Consider the following 22,167-nt stretch of genomic DNA (forward strand, 5'->3'; position numbering starts at 1 on the left):
CATCAGCACAGACACTGGGCTGCCCTCCTGCTCCTGACCGAAACTCGCAGTGGAGGAGGCCCAACAATAGGCATCCTGTGACAGGGAGGTGTAACCACCTTCCAGACAGGATTTAGTGTATTGGGGCTGGGTGGGTGTACTCCTAGAGTGCTTTGAAGTCCTGCACTGGGGGAGCATTAGCTCCTCTGTGCATAAGCCAGCTCAAACCGGTTCAGGGGCTAGCAGCCCCTGCTCTGGCGCGAAACTGGACAAAGGGAAGTGGGTGTAACCACTCACTCCCCTGACCCTCCCATAGGAGTGGTCATAGAGCTAGTCCCTCCCTTTCCTTTAGTATAAGATCGGGAAACCTTGCCATTGCAAACTAGATATCCCTGGACGACGCTCTGAAGAAGAATCCTGGACCTTCGACGTTCCACTACCTCTGGAAGACTGAAGAATCTCCCTTGGAGTCAAGGAGTGACTCCCCTGCTTGGCAGGCACCAAAACTTTGCATCAACGGTCGCAAACTTTCCCGCTCCCGCTGGAGTCCCAAGTCCCTGCAGCCCCAGAAGTGGATTTCCTGACTTCTCGACGGCCATTGTGAGTCCCCAGCAAACCTGAGGCGAGTGGACTCCACGAGTGACGAGGAACAGCAATACCCGGGTACCGTGCACTATTGTCGAGTGCAACCCCTTCACGACCTTCTACGGACTTGTGCATTGGACCACGTGTGGTCCAAGTCGCCAGCAGGATTTCCACCGAAAATCAGAAGCCTACCTAGTCCCGAGTGACCGTGGGCTCCTGTGAAGTGAATCCTCCTGAGGCGTCTTTGCGATCCCTTGCTGGTTGGCTTGTGGGTCCCCTGAAGACCTTTTCATCGAACCAAAGGGCTCCCCTGGTTGCTCCAGGCCTGCCCTGACTTATCCTTGCTGGGTGAGTCCCTCAGACCTTGCTGGTCTGCACCGCTGACTTTCTTCACATTCCACAAGACTTGCTGTTGCCAAGGCTTGTTGGCTCCAATCCGGTTGCCGACACCTCAGTAAGCTGCAGACTTTGTGGGACACTCAGAATCCAGCTCCTGGTCGTCGTCAACACCTCCTGGACCTCGTGGCTGAAGAGTCAAGACACCCGTGATCACCTGAAAACACCCGACTTCTGTGGGCATCCAGCTTCCTGGCCCCGGGTCACTGGCAAGTGACTTTGAACACTGTCTCCACTGCTTTCAGGTCTTCATTCTTCAGAATCCAGCCTTGGATTCCATCGGACACTTCTCCTGTCTTCACAAGCAGCAAGTCTTCTTTGGCTCCCATTGTAAACGACGCCGCGACCCGACACCAAAAGAAACATATGCACCCGGCTTCCCTGGGTGAGGTAACTCGAGTACTCCGGTGCTCCTGTGTGTGTTGGCTCTAGAACTACTTACCCTGTAAGTGACTTGCTTATAGACTCTCCCGAAGTATCCTAAAACTTTAAAATTCCAACCGCGACTTGCTCCATTGAAGTCTTTTGGGATCCGCGGCTGTGTTCTCACACTGCATGCGTCTCCCGCGGGTCCTTTACTTACCTGCCTTGGGTAGATTAGTAAGGCTCCAGTGCTTCTGAAGACCTTAGGCCTTCTCAAGTCGTTCTTCCTAAACCTCTTTTTTAGTATATGTTCTGGTACGCCCCTAGGGCCCCAGCCATATAAGTGCTTAATTTGTTGTGAAACATTGATTTGTGCATATGTTCCTGACTTCTAATCGCATAAAGAGATTAGTAGAGTGTGTCTAGAAATAAATACATATATATTTTATATATATACCTGTGTGGTGTCCTTTCATTTGGTAATTCAAGAGATTATAAGGTAAAACAAGCTGCTTTACATTCCTCTGAGACTTAGCCCCTGAAGGCTGCCCTCCACAGCTACCACTAGGATAGCTTTCTTTAAAAGGTTGTCTTAAACCTATCTACCATAAGAGTCGAATTGGACTGGTGCAAGGTGGCCACTTTAACTAGTGACCAGCATATGCCAGGCCAACTTCTCACAGCGAGGAATGGTTAGAGCGCCTTGTCGCTGGTTCTGAGTGTGCGAGCAGGACATTAATAACGTAATGTGCCTTTCAGATACAAAGGAGAAATGCCCATCAAAGCTTTGTGGGTAATGCAGCATCTTTTGAAAACAATGCGCTTTCTGATTGGAAGCCGGTGGAGGGCCCTGTAGATGGGGGCAGAAGGAGAGCCTGATGGGAGGCTACAAACGAAACAGACAGCCATATTGTGCACCACCTTTAGGTTGGACAGAAGGGTATCGCTCTCTGCCATAAGCCAAGCGTCGCTATTATCCAGACAGCTTTTTACCAAAGCCCGGACCAAATGTTTCCTAGCCGGAGATTGAAGTCGGGGAAACACTTTCCTCAGAATCTGCGTGATCGCAAAGCATGTTCGTCTTGTAGTGGCTATGTGGCTTCTTATAGACAATTCCTGGTCTATTTTAATTAGGTTTCTTGCAGATTGTCTTGGGCAGAGGACTGACCCCAGATCAGGAGGCCACCGGTCAGGAGACCAGAGATGCTGGGCTGCAATATTCCTCATACAATCCCGAAATCGGTATATGGCACCGTCAATGTCGAGTCCCAGGGAGATGATCAACTGGGTATGGTCGGTATAAGAAATGTCTTCAAAAGCAGAGGCTTTAACGATCTGAGCCAAAGGAGCGACATAGATGTTAAACAGCGTCGGGCTCAATGATGAGCCCCGCGGTCCTCATTTGGCGATGGAACCAGATGATATTTAAATGGACCCAGGGTGATTATTTGAGTCCGGCCATCTAAAAAGTGTAACAGTTTAAGGAGAATTTCTGTTGCTGGAGGTGAAATTAGCACAAGACACGCAAGATTACCTGTGTATGATGAATACACATTTGAATTCCATTTTAGAAAATGTTTATCAATGATTGCCAATGGCTGTGAGATGTAGACGCTCATATTAATTTTGACATGGCATTGAAGTACGGGTTTATTTATTTTTTATTTTACAGAGTTTTATATAGCACGAACTTGACCCGAATGGGGTATCAGAGCGCTTTACTTAGCACCAGTTGTATTACATGAGGACACATTCATTTTTTGTTAGGCACAGGGATATTAAGTGATTTGCCCAGAATCACAGGATTTTCAGCATCTTTGCCGAGACTCGAACCCAGTTCCCCAGATTCGAGGTCGAATGCCCTAGACGTTGGGCAACTCCTCTCCCCTACTACATGGTAGTAGATGGTCACTTTCCTTTTGACATAGGAAAAATGCACATATTGTCACAGGTGAGGATTATTGAGATTGTATGACAAATGTGTGGTATATGTAAAATGGGGACTTTCTGTTTTATTCCGAGCCCTGACGAAGTCGCTGGGCGAGATGCCCAAAATGACAAAACACGTGTTGACAGTGGGCAAGGAAAAGTAAAGAGTGAACATGAAACAAAAATGAACTTTCTATTTGAAATCTAATTGCAGAAATTGCATGTCTAAATTCACGTGTGCCTAAGGCTGTATAATTATCTAAAAGATCGGCCAACCACTGAAGGACAGTACCTCTGACACCGATCTCATGCAGTCTGCTTATCAATATTGCATGAGAAACGATGTCCAAGGCCGCTGAGGGGTCCAGCAGCACAAGCATAGCAGGGGCGGCCACATCCAAAGAACGGCGGATGGAAGCAGTGACTGGGACGATAGTAAGCCAGGTTTTTGGGGTCCACGTTAGTTGTTTTAAGTATGAGGAAGAGCACCCGAGCCATCTTCCAAGCTGCTGGTAATATCGCGGACTCTAGAGAAAGGTTGAATAACGATAGGATGGAGGGAGCGAGCACTGCCGATAGAGCATCAAAAGGGATGCTGTGCCGGATCCTGGGAGCATGAATGCAGACGGATTGCTGTCTGTTTTTCCCTTCTTGCGTTGTTCTGTCTCCATTCTGGTGTTATCCATGCTCTTGGTCTTGGGTGTCTCCTGGACGTGGCTAGTTTGTTTGCCGGGTAAGCTGGGGGTCTTGTTATTGACGTCTTTAGAAGTGATGCAAAGGATCTGAAGATGATCTGGGCTGGAAGGAGCAGCCAGTGTAGGTCTTTTAAAGTGAAGGTGATATGATCTCTTCAATCCCACGATGAGCTGCGCCGCTTCATATAGGCTACCGTTCAGGGGTGCTAGGGTGGTGTTGGGGCGACCGTTGAACAGGGCCTTGCCTCTATTCCCTTGTGAAAGGACTTGTAAGTGTGTTCTGAAGTCATCTTCCAGGATAAACAATTTCACTTTCTTTAAGAGAGAACATTGAAATCAACCTTTCTTAGTCGTCTTCGCAGTGTGTTGCTTGAATGAGAGGTCTGTGCCGCGGGTGGGGGTAAACCCTGGTAGGTTTAAGTCGGAGACCCAGGCTTCAATCTGTGGCTGTTTGAGCTGTTGGGATCCAGAAAGAAGTCAGTCTTTTTGGGGTTTAACTTTAATACATTTGTTGACATCCAAGACGGGCGGGATTTGAGGCTGTGGCTGGGTGAGGATATTTTATGTAGCGTTGAGTATCATCTGCAGGCTGAAGGATCTTGATGCTGCTGTCTGTAAGGATGGATCCCAGAGATCCCATGTAGAGGTTAAAGATGAAGAGAGAAAGGATGGAGCTCTGAGGTGCTTTGCAGGAGACGGGGATTTTCTGTGATCTTGCTGAACCTATTTGCATGAACTGGTGCCAGCTGGTGAGGTTGGATGTGAACCATTTCAAGACCGCGTCTGAAAATCCCACTCGGTTTTTCAGGGTGTTGATCAAAGCTGGATGGTCGTCTGTGTCGAAGGCTGCAGAGAGGTCCAGAAACAGGACCATGATGTCAGGAGTTTTTCTTGTTGTTGAGGAGGAGGGTGTTGTTGTCTGCTTGGAGTGTGGCTGTGTCAGGGCTGCAGCATGATCTGAAGACAGATTGGTCGTCCTGTAGAATATTAGCCATGCAAAGTGCCGCTGTAGAGTATGGCAACTGCTTTCTTGTTGATCTTCCCTATAAATGGAAGGTGGTTAATGGGTCAGAAGTTTGTGAAGTCGGCTGGGCCCAGGGATGGTTTCTTTGGCAGTGGAAAGATCTGACTTCTCTTAACAGTGCTTGAAAGTGTCCTATGGCTGAGGGAGATGTTGACAGTGTGGTAGAAGGGCTTAAGGGCCTCTCCTTGAAGCAATTTGATGATGGATGAAGGAAGGGTCTCGTCTTCATAGGAGGTTTCCTTAGACTAGAGTTTAGGATATTGGGGTGATCCATGCGTGAGACTGGATTGAAGAAGATCCATTGGGTGGCGTGACAATGGGGGATGGTTGGAAGCGGAGCGAGAGTGGAGGTGGTGATAATGTTGATCTGATTTGTTTGATGGCATTGCATTTGTCAACTGATGCAGGGACTGTGGGTTCTGAGAGAGGATTGGTTCAATGCTTGACAGCCTTGAAGAGTTTAGTGTTTTTAGTAGGGTGTTTGGCTTCTCCTGTTTTCATATGGCATGTTTGTTTTCGTTACGCTCTGACATCTGTGGTGGTCTGAAGTGTCTGGCAGGTCATTGAATGTATTACAGAAGGAAGTCTGATGGAGTGGAAGGTAACTATTCTTCTTTTCGATTGTCCTTGATACTCAGGTGTAGTATATGCATTGGTCCAGTTGAGGATGGAAAGGTGGTCGGTCCAGTTGAGAATGGAAAGGTGGTCGGTCCAGTTGAGGATGGAAAGGATGTCGGTCCAGTTGAGGACGGAGAGGTGGTCGGTCCAGTTGAGGATGGAAAGGAGGTTGGTCCTGTTTAGGATGGAAAGGTGGTCTGTCTAGTTGAGAATGGAAAGGTGGTCGGTCCAGTTGAGGATGGAGAGGTGGTCGGTCCAGTTGAGGATGGAAAGGAGGTTGGTCCTGTTGAGGATGGAAAGGAGGTTGGTCCTGTTGAGGATGGAAAGGTGGTCTGTCCAGTTGAGGATGGAAAGGTGGTCAGTCCAGTCGAGGGCTATAGGTGTCTAGCCGCAGATATTGGAAGATGCTGATAGAATGAGGCCTGGTGTGTTGACTTTGTGTTGGGTTATTGATAGCTGTTTCATTTCCAATGTCTTTAGAAGTGTGTAGAAGGCGTCCTTCATGTATTTTGTGTTGGAGGTGGAAGTCTTCGAAGAATGTGCGGTGGCTACGTTGAATGAAGGCAGTTAGTGTATACTAAGGATGCTGTTTTGGAGATTGCTAGAGGTCAATAGTAGGAGAGGAGCTTGAAAGAGTTGGGTCTTGTAGAATTACTAACAGTGAGGGTCAGAATGTCTTGTGTATGACTAAAAGCCTCCCTCGTCCTGGTTTGAGTGTGATCTATGTATGGAAGCATCTAATTTTAGGGATGAGGACGCCCAGGATGTGCGTAAAGGAGGGTGTGAACCAGGCTGAAGGTTGAAACTAGGTTGTATCACTGCACAGTATGCATTAATGAACATCAATCAAGAAATGCACATATAATGTACCTTTTTCCATTCTTTTAGCCAAAAATGCTTCCTGTTTATTCTTGATATATGGGCTGCATACATGGTTATTCACTTGTTTGTGTGTTGTTCTAAAATATGTCATAATGTCTCTAGGACAAAGATTGTTTTTTGAAATAGTGCCAAGTCTAAATCTCTCCATGCAGTTAGGCTTAAAGTGAGCACAGTGTCTTTCTAGGCAAGAACAGGACCAAAGAAGTGACACCGTTGTCTGTGTCCTTGTCTGTGACACTGGCGCTGGTGCTCACAACCCTGATATGTGTGACTAGTACATACAATCTGCATATGTGTGGCTGGTACTTACACTATTAATGTATGACTGGAACATACAGTCTGGGCACGTGTGGCAGATACTGTAGTGACTCTTTTTTGTGAGTAAGACCACACTCTACAAATATACACTTATTTCTTGCAATCTCATCCCTGCAGGTAAAACTTCAAGAGTGGCGGCGTCTCCTGAAGAAAGAGGAGGAATATATTCTGGAGTCGAAACTCAAGGAAGAGGAACAATATAAAACCATGAGGGTGAGTGGCTGCAGGGAGTGCTGTGTCTCTGTGTGTCTGTATATGTCTGTGCCGTGTGTTTGTGGTGACACACAGAGGCTGATGAGTTGCCCTACAGACTGGGTCATGGTCCACACCAAATAGATATACTGACCGGGGTCAATGTGCTTGGATATTGGGGCTGAAATCAGCCAAGGGCTCGTCCTAAAATAAATAAAAACACGAATTACTCTTCTGACCTTCAGGTAGTACTTACATACTGGTGTGTGTTTAGTGTATGTGTGCACAGATATCGCATTAGCTGGCTGTGAGTATATACCAGTGTGTGTGTTTGTGCGTGTACGTGTTTAAATATGTATTCATGTATGGATGGCCCTGGAGTTATTCATGGGAGTGCATGCATGTCTACTCATCTCTGTGTGTGTGTGTTTTTGTGGGCATCAACGAGTGTTTCTGTGTGTCTTCGTATGCATGTATATATGTTGAGCCATAGAGTATCCAGATGCATTTGCTCATATCTGTACATGTGTATTTGAGGGTTGTGTATGCTGCAGTCTGGATTTATTGACTGTGGGTTTGTACTTGCATATGTGAATGCCTGTCCAGGGGTTTGCTTATTGCATAATCTGGTGGTATTTGTGAGTGGGCAAAAACATGTCATCTGTATGTGTGTGTGTCTATGAGCTTGTGTGTGCATAGGTCTGGAATTATACATCAGTCTGTATGTGTGTGCGTCTGTGAGCTTGTGCGTGCATATGTCTGGAGTTATACATGAGTCTGTATGGTGTGTGTCTGTGAGCTTGTGTGTGCACAGGTCTGGAGTTATACATCAGTCTGTATGTGCGTCTGTGAGCTGTGTGTGCATAGGTCTCGAGTTATACATCAGTCTGTATTGTGTGCGTCTGTGAGCTTGTGTGTGCTTAGCTCTGGAGTTATACATCAGTCTGTATTGTGTGCGTCTGTGAGCTTGTGTGTGCACAGGTCTGGAGTTATACATCAGTCTATAAGTGTGTACATCTGTGAGCTTGTGTGTGCACAGGTCTGGACTTATACATCAGTCTGTATGTGTGTGCTTCTGTGAGTTTGTGTGTGCATAGGTCTGGAGTTATACATCAGTCTGTATGGTGTGCGTCTGTGAGCTTGTGTGTGCACTTGTCTGGAGTTATACATCAGTCTGTATGTGTGTGCGTCTGTGAGTTTGTGTGTGCACAGGTCTGGAGTTATACATCAGTCTATAAGTGTGTACATCTGTGAGCTTGTGTGTGCACAGGTCTGGACTTATACATCAGTCTGTATGTGTGTGCGTCTGTGAGCTTGTGTGTGCATAGGTCTGGAGTTATACATCAGTCTGTATGGTGTGCGTCTGTGAGCTTGTGTGTGCACTTGTCTGGAGTTATACATCAGTCTGTATGTGTGTGCGTCTGTGAGTTTGTGTGTGCACAGGTCTGGAGTTATACATCAGTCTGTATGTGTGTTCGTCTGTGAGCTTGTGTGTGTACAGGTCTGGAGTTATAAATCAGTCTGTATGTGTGTGCGTCTGTGAGCTTGTGTGTGCACAGGTCTGGAGTTATACATCAGTCTGTATATGTGTGCGTCTGTGAGCTTGTGTGTGCACAGGTCTGGAGTTATACATCAGTCTGTATGTGTGTGCGTCTGTGAGCTTGTGTGTGTACAGGTCTGGAGTTATAAATCAGTCTGTATGTGTGTGCGTCTGTGAGCTTGTGTGTGCACAGGTCTGGAGTTATACATCAGTCTGTATGTGTGTGCGTCTGTGAGCTTGTGTGTGCACAGGTCTGGAGTGCCACTGGCCCCACTATTCAGACTCTCACTATACACAGATTCCTATTACCACACATGTGCTGCACATCCACTGTACACACGTGCACTGGACATGCACACGGAAGGTTAGCACATGGGACTGGGGCTCACACCAAAGCAGTACAATAGATTGCACTCTCATCGGACATGGAAAGAGGTTGAGTCATAACTAATGATCCACAAAACTTGGTACGCTGCCACCACCACATAAGGTGGCTAACTCAGCACAAGGGAAGTAGCGTCATCTCGGTCATGAGTGCACGCTTGGCGCGCCCCTCCACATCAGCAAACAGGTTCTGAAACTCACTCTATCAAGGATGGGCCAAGGATTCTGCACAAGTTATAGTAGCGGATTACACGGCCAGGCAAGGTCAGGACACCAGTTTCACATACAGTCAGGCACTGATTGCGGGCATACACCCCTGTTTATCATTCTGAAGGGGGAACAACCTTTACAACGCAACTTTTACAACGCACTACCTTTACAACGCATTTTTTACAACGCACAATCCATTACAACGCATGACATTACAACGCAGGACACTACAACGCATTTCTAAATACTACCTTTACAACGCATTCCATTACAACGCATACTACCATTACAACGCATACCATTACAACGCATAATATAGTAATATACTATCCAACACTTACCCTACTGTTGCACCCCCTGGAGTTAGAATAGTAATTTTTACCCCTATACTATCCAACACTTACCCTACTGTTGCACCCCCTGGAGTTAGAATAGTAATTTTTACCCCTATACTATCCAACACTTACCCTACTGTTGCACCCCCTGGAGTTAGAATAGTAATTTTTACCCCTATACTATCCAACACTTACCCTACTGTTGCACCCCCTGGAGTTAGAATAGTAATTTTTACCCCTATACTATCCAACACTTACCCTACTGTTGCACCCCCTGGAGTTAGAATAGTAATTTTTACCCCTATACTATCCAACACTTTCCCTACTGTTGCACTCCCTGGAGTTAGAAAAGTAATTTTTACCCCTATACTATCCAACACTTTCCCTACTGTTGCACCCCCTGGAGTTAGAATAGTAATTTTTACCCCTATACTATCCAACACTTACCCTACTGTTGCACCCCCTGGAGTTAGAATAGTAATTTTTACCCCTATACTATCCAACACTTACCCTACTGTTGCACCCCCTGGAGTTAGAATAGTAATTTTTACCCCTATACTATCCAACACTTACCCTACTGTTGCACCCCCTGGAGTTAGAATAGTAATTTTTACCCCTATACTATCCAACACTTACCCTACTGTAGCACCCCCTGGAGTTAGAATAGTAATTTTTACCCCTATACTATCCAACACTTTCCCTACTGTTGCACCCCCTGGAGTTAGAATAGTAATTTTTACCCCTATACTATCTAATACTTACCTTAAATGCAATTTAATATTATGCGTTGTAATGGTATGCGTTGTAAAGGTAGTATGCGTTGTAATGGATATGCGTTGTAAAGGTAGTTTTTAAAAATGCGTTGTAGTGTACTGCGTTGTAATGTCATGCGTTGTAATGGATTGTGCGTTGTAAAAAATGCGTTGTAAAGGTATGCGTTGTAATAGTATGCGTTGTAACGTCATACATCCTTCTGAAGACATTCCCGTCCTAACATACCCTACCGTACAGATCACTGACTACCTTCTGTGGGTTAACTATGGTGTAGGACATTAATTACCCAATCACGCTCTGGGACCCCGATGGTAGATTTTTCACATTACCAACATATCCCCAAAACTAGGAACCCCGTCCAGACGAAGGCTGCTACAGAGGTCCACAGAGGATAGAAACACCGTGTTCACAACTTGACAGAGAACTATGGTTGCCATTGGCAGTCACCCCTTACCCTATTGCAGGACATTATTAATCCAATCACTCTCTAGGATGCAGATTGTGAACAGGCCCTGAAGCTGGGGAACCCTGTCCTGACGAAGACCCTTATAGGCCCACAGAGGGTAGAAACAACAAGGAAGAGGACTATGAATTCCAAATTGACTATGAAATGGGATTCCTTTAAATCAACAGTGAAGCATATAATTGATATGCCCCCCGCCGGATGTCACAAAAGACCTTTCCTTCATCTTGAGCGGGCTAAAGGTGCCCGCATTACATCAAACTCACAAAATGTTAGTTAATCATGGTGGTGATGAGGTATTCGTTTCTCAACTTAATAACATACACTTTCACAATTACAATTCTGTATGCAACAAACATGCCAATGATACTAAATATCTCTAAAACTATTAATGCAAATGTGTTGTTTCCTTAGATACTATGACTTATCCGTGTTTCTTCGGAAATTGAATTAAGGCTACTTCATTGGCACTACCTGTATACTAGTAAACAGCACAGAAGCAAAACCCTCTACCTGTATACTTATGGCACAGCACAGGAGCACAACACTCTACCTGTATACTAGTGACAGAGCATAGGAGCAGCGCAAGAGCACTACCCTCTACCTATATACTAGTGACACATAAAGGAGCACAACCCTCTACCTGTATACTAGTGGCACAGCAGAAGAACACAACCCTCCACCTGTATACTAGTGACACATTCAGGAGCACAACCCTCCACCTGTATACAAGTGATACTGCACAGAAGCACCGTCCTCTACCTGAATACTAGTGGCACAGCACACAAGCACAACCCTCTACCTGTATATTAGTGACATAGCACAAGAGCACACTCCCCTACCCATATAGTAGTGACACAGCAGAGGAGCACATCCCTCTACCAGTATACTAGTGACACATACAGGAGCACAACCCTCCACCTGTATACTAGTGGCACAGCACACAAGCACAACCCTCTACCCGTATAGTAGTGACACAGCAGAGAAGCACATCCGTCTAACTGTATACTAGGGACAGCACAGAAGCACATTCCTCTACCTGAATACTAGTGAATAATCACAGGAGCTTAAATTTCCACCAGTATACTAGTGAAACGTTTCAGGAGCATAAACCTCCACCTGTGTACTAGTGACACATACAGGAGAAAAAACCATCCGCCTGTATACTAGTGGAACAGGACAAGAGGGCAATCGTCTGCCTGTATACTACCGACACAGCACAGGCGCACAAACCTCCACCAGCATACCAGTGATGCAGTACAGGAGCACAACCCTACCTCTATACTAGTGGCACAGCATAGGAGTGCAACCCTCCACCTATATACTAGTGACACAGCACAGGAGCGCAGCCCTCCTCCTGTATAGTAGTGATATAGCACAGGAGCGCAACCCTTCATCTGTATACAGGTGGCACATCACAGGAGCTCAACCCTCTACATGTATACTAGTGGCACAGCACGAAAGCACACACCTTTGCCTGTATTCTAATAGCATATCACAGGAGAACATCCTCTACCTGTATTCTAGTGAAACATCACTGAAGCACAACCCTCTACCTGTTTACTAGTGGCATATTACAGGAGCACAACCCTCTACCTGTAGACTAGTGGCACAGGAACGCAACCCTCCACCTGTATACTGGTGACACATAGAGAAGCACTAATACTACTATACTATACTACTGTATACTAATGGTAAGGCACAGGAGCTCAACCCTCTATCCATATACTAGTCGCACAGCATAGAGGCGCAACCCTCTACCTTTATGTAAGTGACACTGCACAGGAGCACAACACTCTACAGGTATATTAGTGGCACATCACAGAAGAACAACCCTCTACCTACATAGTAGTGACAGCGCAGGAGATCAGCCCTCCACCTGTATACTAGTCACAGCACTCTACCCTCTACTATGCACAACCCTCTACTTGTGTAGTAGTGACACAGCAGAAGAGCGCAACCGCTTATCTTTATACCAGGGACACATACAGGAAGTTAGTCCTCTACCTGTATAGTAGTGATGCAGAATAGGAGCACAACCCTCCACCTGTATACTAGTGACGGCACAATGCTCTAACGTTAGGTGTGGCTCCTCTATTATCTTTATTTTTTATTTGTTTGCCCGCGCCCCTCCCCTCAGTAGATGCCAGCCTCCACTGTCTACCTTTGTATTAGTGGCTCACCACAGGAGCGCACCCCTTTAACTGTATACTAGTGACACACCACAGGAGCGCACCCCTTTAACTGTATACTAGTGACACTGCTCAGGAGCACAAATGTCTACCTCTATACTAGTGACACAGCACGGAGCACAAAGCTCTACGAGCACAAACCCCTATCTCTATACTAGTGACATATGCAGGAGCTCAACCATCTACCTGTAAATTAGTGACACAGCACAAGAGAACAATTCTCTACCCTTTATACTAGTGACACAGCACAGGAGCACAAACCTCTACCTGTATACTAGTGACACATACAGGAGTACAACCCTTTACCTGTATATTAGTGACACAGCACAGGATAACACTCCTCTACTCGTATAATAGTGGCACAGCAGAGGAGCAGAACCCTCTACCCATATACTAGTGACAAATTGCAGGAGTACAACCCTCTGACTGTAAACTAGTGACAGCACAGGAGAAAACCCTTCTACCTCTATACTAGTGACATATACGGAAGCACAACCCTCTGCCTGTTTACTATTAACCGCCTCCACAAGGGTATGAAGGCCGTCGCCGAATGGATGAGGAGCAGCCGACTGAAGCTGAACTCAGACAAGACGGAGATCCGCATCCTCGGACCAACCCCATCAGCCTGGGATGACTCCTGGTGGCCAGCCACGCTGGGAGCAGCACCAACACCCACTGACCATGCACGCAACCTAGGAATCATCCTCGACTCCTCCTCTTCATGTCGAAGCAGGACAACGCCGTCTCCTCCTCCTGCATGCTCCGCAGGATCTACAAGTGGATCCCTACCGAAACAAGAACAACAGTGACACAGGCCCTCGTCAGCAGCAGACTGGACTACGGCAACGCACTCTATGCAGGAATCTCAGCCAAACACCTACAACGACTGCAACGCATCCAAAACACCTCCGCCCGTCTGATCCTCTACATCCCTCGCCCCAGCCACATCACCCCCCACCTGAGAGACCTACACTGGCTCCCCGTCGACAAAAGGATCACCTTCAGACTCCTCACCCACGCACACAATGCACTCCACAACACTGGACCAGCCTACCTTAACAGCAGACTCAACTTCTACACCCCCGCCCGCCAACTCCACTCTGCCAGCCTCGCCCTCGCTGCTGTTCCTCGCATCCAACGAGCGACCTCCGGCGGCAGATCCTTCTCCTTCCTCACCGCCAAGACCTGGAACACCCTGCCTACCCCCCTGCGGCAGACCCAAGACCTACTCACCTTCAGAAGACTCCACAAGACCTGGCTCTTCGAGAAGTAGCAGCACCTCCCCCCCACATCCTCCTCAGCGCCTTGAGACCCTCGCGGGCAAGTAGCGTGCTTGGCAAATAGATTGATTGATTAACACATCACAGGAGCACAACCCTCAACCTGAGTACTAGTGGCAAAGTACAGGAGCACAACCCTGCACCTCGATATTTGTGACACATCACATGAGCTCAACTGTCCACCAGTCTAGTGACACAGCACAGGAACACAACCCCCTACCGGAATAGTAGTGACACATCACAGGGGCACAACCCTCTAACTCTATTACTAGTGGCACAGCAACACAACCCTCCACCTGTATAATAGTGACACACCACAGCAGTGCAATCTTCCACCTGTATACTTGTGACACATTACAGAAGCGCAACCCTCTGCCTTTTTTTTTTAAATTCTTCAAATTTCTTAGTGCGTGTCATCTTTGCCTTCAAGCCCTGAACTGCAGAATAAAGGATCATGCAATCATCTATACATCAGAGAAAAAAAACCTGCCTCCCTTATTAAGCAGCTGGCTCTCCTTGGAGACCCCGAATAATACTAAGCCTGCTTCTGGGAATATTTTAGAGTGTAAAGTTATCGGGGACCAATGGGTATATTTTATGAAGGGTTACCAGAGTATAATTTTCCATCCAACGAGATAAGAACGACTTTCTTTTAAAATGTGCTGCTCGTAAAGATGTATGCCCTATCTCTGAGAGAGCATACCAATGCCTTTCTGATTAATTGCATTGTGTTCTTTTGAGAACCCTGGACAAGAATCCAGCAAATTATTTTTTCAGTGTCTGGTTCCTAAGCAGTCTATACCAGTTTCCTATTCCCGCCAATTTGCTTTTACAAAGTTCACGACTTGTAGGGCGCATACCTTAGCTGTCCCCCAAAATATTTGCTACCAAGAAGTGGACCATCCGTCCAAAACTTAAAAAGAACTGTTTACACTGTCCCCCACATCTGGAAAGAAGCTTCTCCCAAGAGATACATTTACCTCGTAAAGGAAAATTTCCACATTCTTTAAAACCTATTGAATTCCAAAACTTCATCTCCCTATCTGATAGCGATAACCCTAAAAACTTGCTCTGACGGAGGTGCAAAACTGAAGTATCAAAAATGGCCTGATAAAATTTACTAAGAGCTCACAATCGTCCTCTGAACCCCTGAAGAAGCTTGCATCTAGTCTTTTTGGGTAGTTTAGCTTTTTTAATAAAGCTGGTAGACTTATTTCAGATTCATGCACCATTTTGGTTAAAAAAGAATCATCAATTACCCTGCCCCTATCCAAAACCCTCGCCAACGTGTTAATTTAGGCTGCTTGGTAATCACTCTGCATGTGAGGGAGTGCTGATCCACCCTGTGTTTTTTCTAATTGTAAAACACTCAGATTCACTCTAGATACTTTTTTTTTCCAGACAAAAATCTGTATCAATGCATCTAGCTCCTGAAAAAACCTTTTAGGGATTTTAATTGGTATATTGGAAAAAAAGTAATATTCATAATGGTAGGACTGTCATTTAAATCAAGGTAGCTCGTCCAATTAAGGTTAAGGGAAGCAGACACCATCTTTCCAAAAGCCTTTTGCTTTTGCTAAGCGTTGCCTCACAATTCAAGCGATACAAATGAGCAAAATCATTAGTTAGATATATTCCAAGACACCTTATAGGAGTTTTGAACCTTGTTGGGACTGTAGTTTGGCTGGGAGATCTGGAGCAGCTACATTAAAAAGTAGGCCCTCTGTTTCGCTTCGATTGATCTTATAACTCCCTATTCCTGTAAACTCCTCCGTCCTCTGCATTGCCCCTTGTATCTTTAACTCCTCTGGTTGCAGGTAAAGAGTAATGCCATCTGCAAAAAGCTTGAGCCTGGCTATCCCCTCGATTGGTGCCCTGATATCATTTTTACTTCATTTTTCCAACAAAGGGTCGATAAAAATTAAATGCAATTTAGAGAAAAGGGACACCCTTGACGTGTGCCTCTATTAATTGAAACGGTGCCAACCATTTAATCATTTATCATAACTTTGATATCTGCACCACGATGTAGATTCACCAACATTGTGGTGAATTGTGAGGGGAAATACAAATGTTTTCAGGCTATAAAATAAAGGATCCCAGTTTACAAGATCAAATCTCACATCTCAAATTTTCAGCATCGATCATCATTATTAACGCATTTATGTGGTTAGTTGTAGAATAATCTGTTGCCTGTGTTAAAAACTGTGTGTTCGCTGATCTTTGTGGATTAATGACCACGTGGCTGGCCTTATTTGGGTCGCCCAGACTTTCATCGTCATTTTATAATCTGTATTTAGAAGGCTGATGGGTCTGTACGAATTTATATTTTTCTGATTATTGCCTGTCTTAGGGAAGCTTACAATAGTTGATTCTTTGAAAGAAGAGGGGACTTACCCCACCCTCTGTAATATAATTAAAAAGCTATACCAAAAAGGGCACAAATTCTCTGGCAAATTATTGATAGAATTCTGAGGTTAATCCATCATTTTCGCATGCCTTCGCATTGGGCTTTCTTTGGAGTGCTTCTAAGATTTCCATAGGCGTAATTGTCTCCAGCATTGCCTGAGTTTGGCCATTGGGGAGCTGGATAGAAGCATAGTATTGTTCGATACTGGACGTTAAAACTTCTCCTGTTGTTGCTCCACTGGTAATGGGATTCTCCACGATTTTAATCGTAGCCTTTTCAATTTCATTCCAGGTGGACCAGGCTAAAAACCAGCCTATGTGCTGATTTTCTTCGTATAGCTTGTGCTGGAAAGCGTTAAAATTGCTTATCTCCTGTAATGTAAAGAAATCTTCGAGATTTTGTTTTGCCAAACCTAGCTGTGCAGCACCGGGCGCTATTTCATTGGCCCCCTCACTTGCTCTTGTAGCTTGCTCTACTGCAGCCTGGAGCCCCGCTATTTGCCGTGTACGTTCCCTGGCTTGATTTGCTTTGAAGGCGATAACCCTCCTCTCATTGTGGCCTTAAAGGATTCCCATACTGCAAACAGAGAAGCAGTATTTCTACTGATAAGAAAAAACTCAGAGATGAATCCTTTCATCTCAGTTCCTCACTCTGAATCAGCCAGGAGGGATCTGTTTAGTTGCCTCCTCAGCCTATCTCTTCTGGCTGATCCTAGTTCCACCGCAGTGGAGGCCACCGAGTGGTCAGGAAAGCATTAGCCCAGGTATCAGACTGCACCCTATTTATTGTCCGAGAGGTTAAAAAAATCTAGTCGGTATGCAGTTTTAAGTCAATATGAAAAGCACGTATATTGCGCGAAGCCTGGGTGATTCTCACGCCATGGATCAACAAGCTGTAAGCTTGATTTTAATACATCAATCATTTTTTTAGTTTTTGGTTTTAGCTGCTTCTTTGCCTTATTGGATGTATCCGAAGCCAGATCTTTAATGTAATTAAAGTCTCCCCCCGAGATCAGCAGACCGACTGCCCCCATTGCTATATTATGGATCTGGACTAGTGAGTCAAAATCATCACCTACAGGGCCATAGTAATTGACTACGTTGAAACACAGCCCTTTTACCGCAACTTTCAGCCACAACCATCTGCCTTAAGAATCTCAAATCACTGCCCGGACATCCCAATCAATAACTCGATCTAGATAAATTGCTACCCCCTCACTGCAGCTTGGGCTGATGCAAAGAAGGCCATAGAATATTTATGTGGAATAAAGATCTTTGGGGTATTACATTTGAGGAGGGTCTCCTGTAAAAAATAACTTCAGGTGAAAAAGATGTGAGCCACCTCATTAAGCTCCCGTATTAATGCCTATTTATAATACCGTTGGCATTACAAGAAAAGATCCTGACCTTCTGCATCTCAGTAGGTATTACTCATCCTATCCCCAAGTTACAAATCACCCCCACTAAGAGGGCTGCCACCACCATGTCCCAACATTGAAGAGATACCACTACCAAGCCCTGTAAATACTTGCAAGCAATTTCCCACCCAAATCGCAGCCCGATCGATTCTCTCCTGCTGCCCACACTCTTTCTTGCCCATTATATTTCTGCTTATTGTTTTTTCCTTTAAATAGAACAAACGATTCTGTCGGGTTTAAACAATTTCTTAGATTGATATATTTACTTTAATGAACCGAAACGTATTAATAGCACATATAAAGAAACAATCCAACACACCGACAAACAAAATAGAATCAATCATATATTGAAAAGGGAATTGAATTCCCCTGGCAGTCACAAATACAAATTTAATTGCAGTAAGACAATAAGTGACTGTGGTGAAAGCGTGACATATAGTGATTAGTGAGATAGACAGTACACTGTATACATAACAAATACATTGGTGACATGAACAATTATTTGTTTAGAGTATTGTCCTATATGATTTTACACATGTAATGCAGGAGCCCTTGATGAATCAAATCGTGATCAAGAGAACTGTATGGACATATGTTAAATTTCGACGTTTAACATGTCATTGGTGCAAAATGATGCTATCTAGGATGTAGCTTAACTTTAACTTCAAAACATGATTTTGTTAAGGCACAATATGCATTAATCATTCATCCTAGGCATTCTTGCTACAAAGGTAGCAACTGTGAGGTAATGCTGGCTAGAATGCATCTTAACTTCTAAACGTGATTTTGCTAAGAAGCCACATATATGCATTATCAGCCATCCTTTGTGTTGACACTGCAGCTGCTGCAATAGTTCATTCGCCTGCTGGACTGAGCCTAAAATCTGTATTTGCCCCTTAATAGAACCTTCAACTTTAACTGCTGCACCAAGGCAGCCTGGACTTCCTGTTTTTTAAAAAGTTCCAGCATCGACTTGTGACAACGTGGAGCTGCCACTGCGGACATGTGCGAAAAGATGTTAAATCGAGACCCGTCTGAAGCCTGAAATACCTTTTGCATAAAGCAACCAATAAGATTGATTTGTTTGTGCGGAAGTCTCCAAAGTTGACGAAAAAAGTGCGCGGGTACTTGGCATTGGTTGGCTGATGAAATGGAACATGATGTGCCCTCATGATTGAAAAGTGCTCCATATTGGGAGTACACCCTGGGCATCCATTTTTTTTTTAACCAAATCAGAGTTATGTCCTGGGATCCTGCCCCGTCTCTTGTCCCTCTGGGAGGCCTGTGAAATGTAAATTTAGGAGTCTGGATCGATTTTCAAGCTCATCCAGCTTCATATGAACTTCTAGCATCTCCTTTTGATGTTTTACTTCAACAGTTCGAAGACTTTTTTGAGATTCTTCCACATCCGCTATGCTCTGCTCTGCTTGCGCGAGTCTCTGATTTAATTGCAATATATTATTGTTGATTGATTCGAGCTGAGTTTGAACTTCCCTGTTGGCCTTTTATCGTGCACGTTTCAACCCCTGTATCTCTTGCAAAATCGTCTGAAGAATCTCTCCGATCTGAGTTTGTTAAGAGAGGCTTCCCAAGCATCCTTTGCATTCTGGGCACCTTCAAGAGCCCAGGTGGTCAGATGGAAGTTTGAGATGTTGACTGTTCCTGTTATGTGTTCTCAGCTTGCACGACCTGGGGCACTTGGCTAGTGCCTAGAGCCAACGGAGCAGACTAAGCCAAATCCTGCGTTCCTATCCTCGATTCCCCGGGCATTAGCGAGACCTTGGCAACCCTCTTCGAACTAAATTAGGGGTATGTTGGTTTCTCACTAAGGGCATCATTAAGATGGCGGGCGGACAAATCCTTTCGTAGAATGGGATCGCCCGCCATAGGTGCGGGGGTCCCGTGGGTGACATTAGGATGTGCCTGCCACACTGGCAGGCGCATCCTGCATTCTTGACATTGCGGCGGGCGGTGCTCTCAGCATCGCCCACTACAATGCCAAAAAGGCATGTCGTGCAGTTCCATGCACAACCCGGTGCCTGCCATGTTGTGCATGGAACTACAGGGTGGTACCTGTGCATCCCCCACCCCCCAGAATCCCTGGGGGCCTGCTACGGGCTCCCAATGACAAGAACCGCATGCCTTTCCGTGGCGGGAAAGGCGACACCCCGCATGCATCATGATGTGGATGGCGGTGTCTAGCAGACACTACAGCCATATTAACTGCTTTTCAGCCCGGTAGGCAGTCGGGCGGGTTGCCTACCGGTGGAAAACCGGCAGACGGTCTTTCCGTCCGCCGGGCTCCCCCCACCATAGTAATATGGCGGGGGAATTGGCATGCTGGCACATCACAAGCGCTCAGACCTCTCCTTGTATACTTATGGCACAGCACGAGAGCACGCACCTTTACCTGTATTCTAGTGAAACATCACAGGAGCACAACCCTCTACCTGTATACTAGTGACACACCACAGGAGCGCAACCCTCCAACTGCAAACTAGTGACACATACAAGAGCACAGCACTCTACCTGCATACTAATGGTACAGCACAGGAGTGCAACCCTCTAGCCATATACTGGTGACCGTGCTGCAGCGTGGAATGCAAAATCCCTCCCTCCGTCACAGATCATAGATCACACAGACACACTCACTCACTACATTCGCTGGTGGGGCCCATAACACCAACATTCATTCTCTGTTAATCAATCAATCAATTGAATTTGTAAAGCGCGCTACTTACCCGTAGGGTCTCAAGGCGCTGGGGGAGGGGGATCCACTGCTGCTCGAAGAGCCAGGTCTTGAGCTGTTTCCTGAAGGAGAGATGGTTCTGGGTCAGTCGTAGGTGGGTGGGGAGGGAGTTCCATGTCTTGGCCGCCAGGTAGGAGAAGGATCTTCCTCCGGCGGTGGTCTTACGGATACGCGGGACGGTGGCGAGGGCGAGGCTGGCGGAGCGGAGGTGGCGGGTGGGTGTGTAGAATGCGAGGCGGTTCTTGAGGAATGTGGGTCCCATGTCGTGGAGAGCCTTGTGTGAGTGGGTGAGGAGTCTGAACGTGATCCTCTTGCTGATGGGGAGCCAGTGCAGGTCTCTCAGCTGAGGAGAGATGTGGCTGAAGCGGGGGGTGTCCAGGATAAGTCGTGCAGAGGCGTTCTGTATGCGCTGGAGTCTTTTCTGTAGTTTGGCTGTGGTTCCAGCGTAGAGGGTGTTTCCGTAGTCCAGTCGGCTGGTGACGAGGGCCTGGGTGACCGTCTTCCTGGTGTCGGTGGGGATCCACCGGAAGATCTTTCGGAGCATGCGCAGGGTGTTGAAGCAGGATGACGAGACAGCGTTGACTTGCTTGGTCATCGTGAGGGAGGAGTCCAGGATGAAGCCCAGGTTGCGAGCATGGTCCGTTGGCTTTGGAGCAGAGCCCAGGGCAGGGGGCCACCAGGAGTCGTCCCAGGAGGGGGATGTTCCCAGGATGAGGACTTCCATCTTATCTGAGTTCAGTTTCAGCCGGCTGAGCTTCATCCATTCCGCGACGTCTTTCATTCCTTATTGGAGGTTGGCTCTGGCGGTGGCGGGGTCGTTGGTGAGGGATAGGATCAGCTGGGTGTCGTCGGCGTAGGAGATGATGTTGAGGTTGTGTTGGCGTGCGATGGCTGCGATGGGGCTCCTGTAGACGTTGAAGAGGGTGGGGCTGAGCGAGGATTTTTGTGGGACGCCGCAGATGACTTCGGTGGCCGTGGACCGGAACGGGGGAAGGCGGACTCTCTGGGTTCTGCCGGCGAGGAACGAGATGATCCATTCCAAGGCCTTTCCTTGGATCCCGATGTTGCTGAGGCGCTGTATCAGGGTGCGGTGGCATACGGTGTCGAAGGCTGCCGAGAGGTCCAGGAGGAAGAGGGCAGCTGTTTCCCCGTTGTCGAGCAGGGACCTGATGTCGTCGGTGGCTGCGATGAGGGCGGTCTCGGTGCTGTGGTTTGCTCGGAAGCCGGAGTGCGAGGGGTAGAGGGATCCGTTGGTCTCGAGGAAGGCGGAGAGTTGTTTGTTGACGATCTTCTCGATGACTTTGGCCGGAAAGGGGAGGAGCGGGATGGGGCGGAAGTTCTTGAGGTCCGTGGGGTCCGCGGTGGGTTTCTTCAGGAGGGCGCTGAGCTCGGCGTGTTTCCAGCTCTCTGGGAAGGTGGCGGATGCGAAGGA

At 46.6% G+C, this 22,167-nt stretch overlaps 1 pseudogene across 1 annotated transcript in view; it reads left to right on the forward strand.

The window, feature by feature from the left end:
• The window catches only part of LOC146869606 (E3 ubiquitin-protein ligase TRIM39-like), a 135,903-nt pseudogene that overhangs the window by 20,154 nt on the left and 93,582 nt on the right, over positions 1–22,167 (forward strand). The window contains exon 2 of the transcript XR_014962377.1: positions 6,907–7,002. The product of XR_014962377.1 is annotated as an E3 ubiquitin-protein ligase TRIM39-like (transcript). The remainder of the gene's footprint in view (positions 1–6,906; positions 7,003–22,167) is intronic.

Source organism: Triturus cristatus, chromosome 1_1 (genome assembly GCF_964204655.1).
Source record: "Triturus cristatus chromosome 1_1, aTriCri1.1, whole genome shotgun sequence".
NCBI classification, from domain to species: Eukaryota; Metazoa; Chordata; class Amphibia; order Caudata; family Salamandridae; genus Triturus; species Triturus cristatus.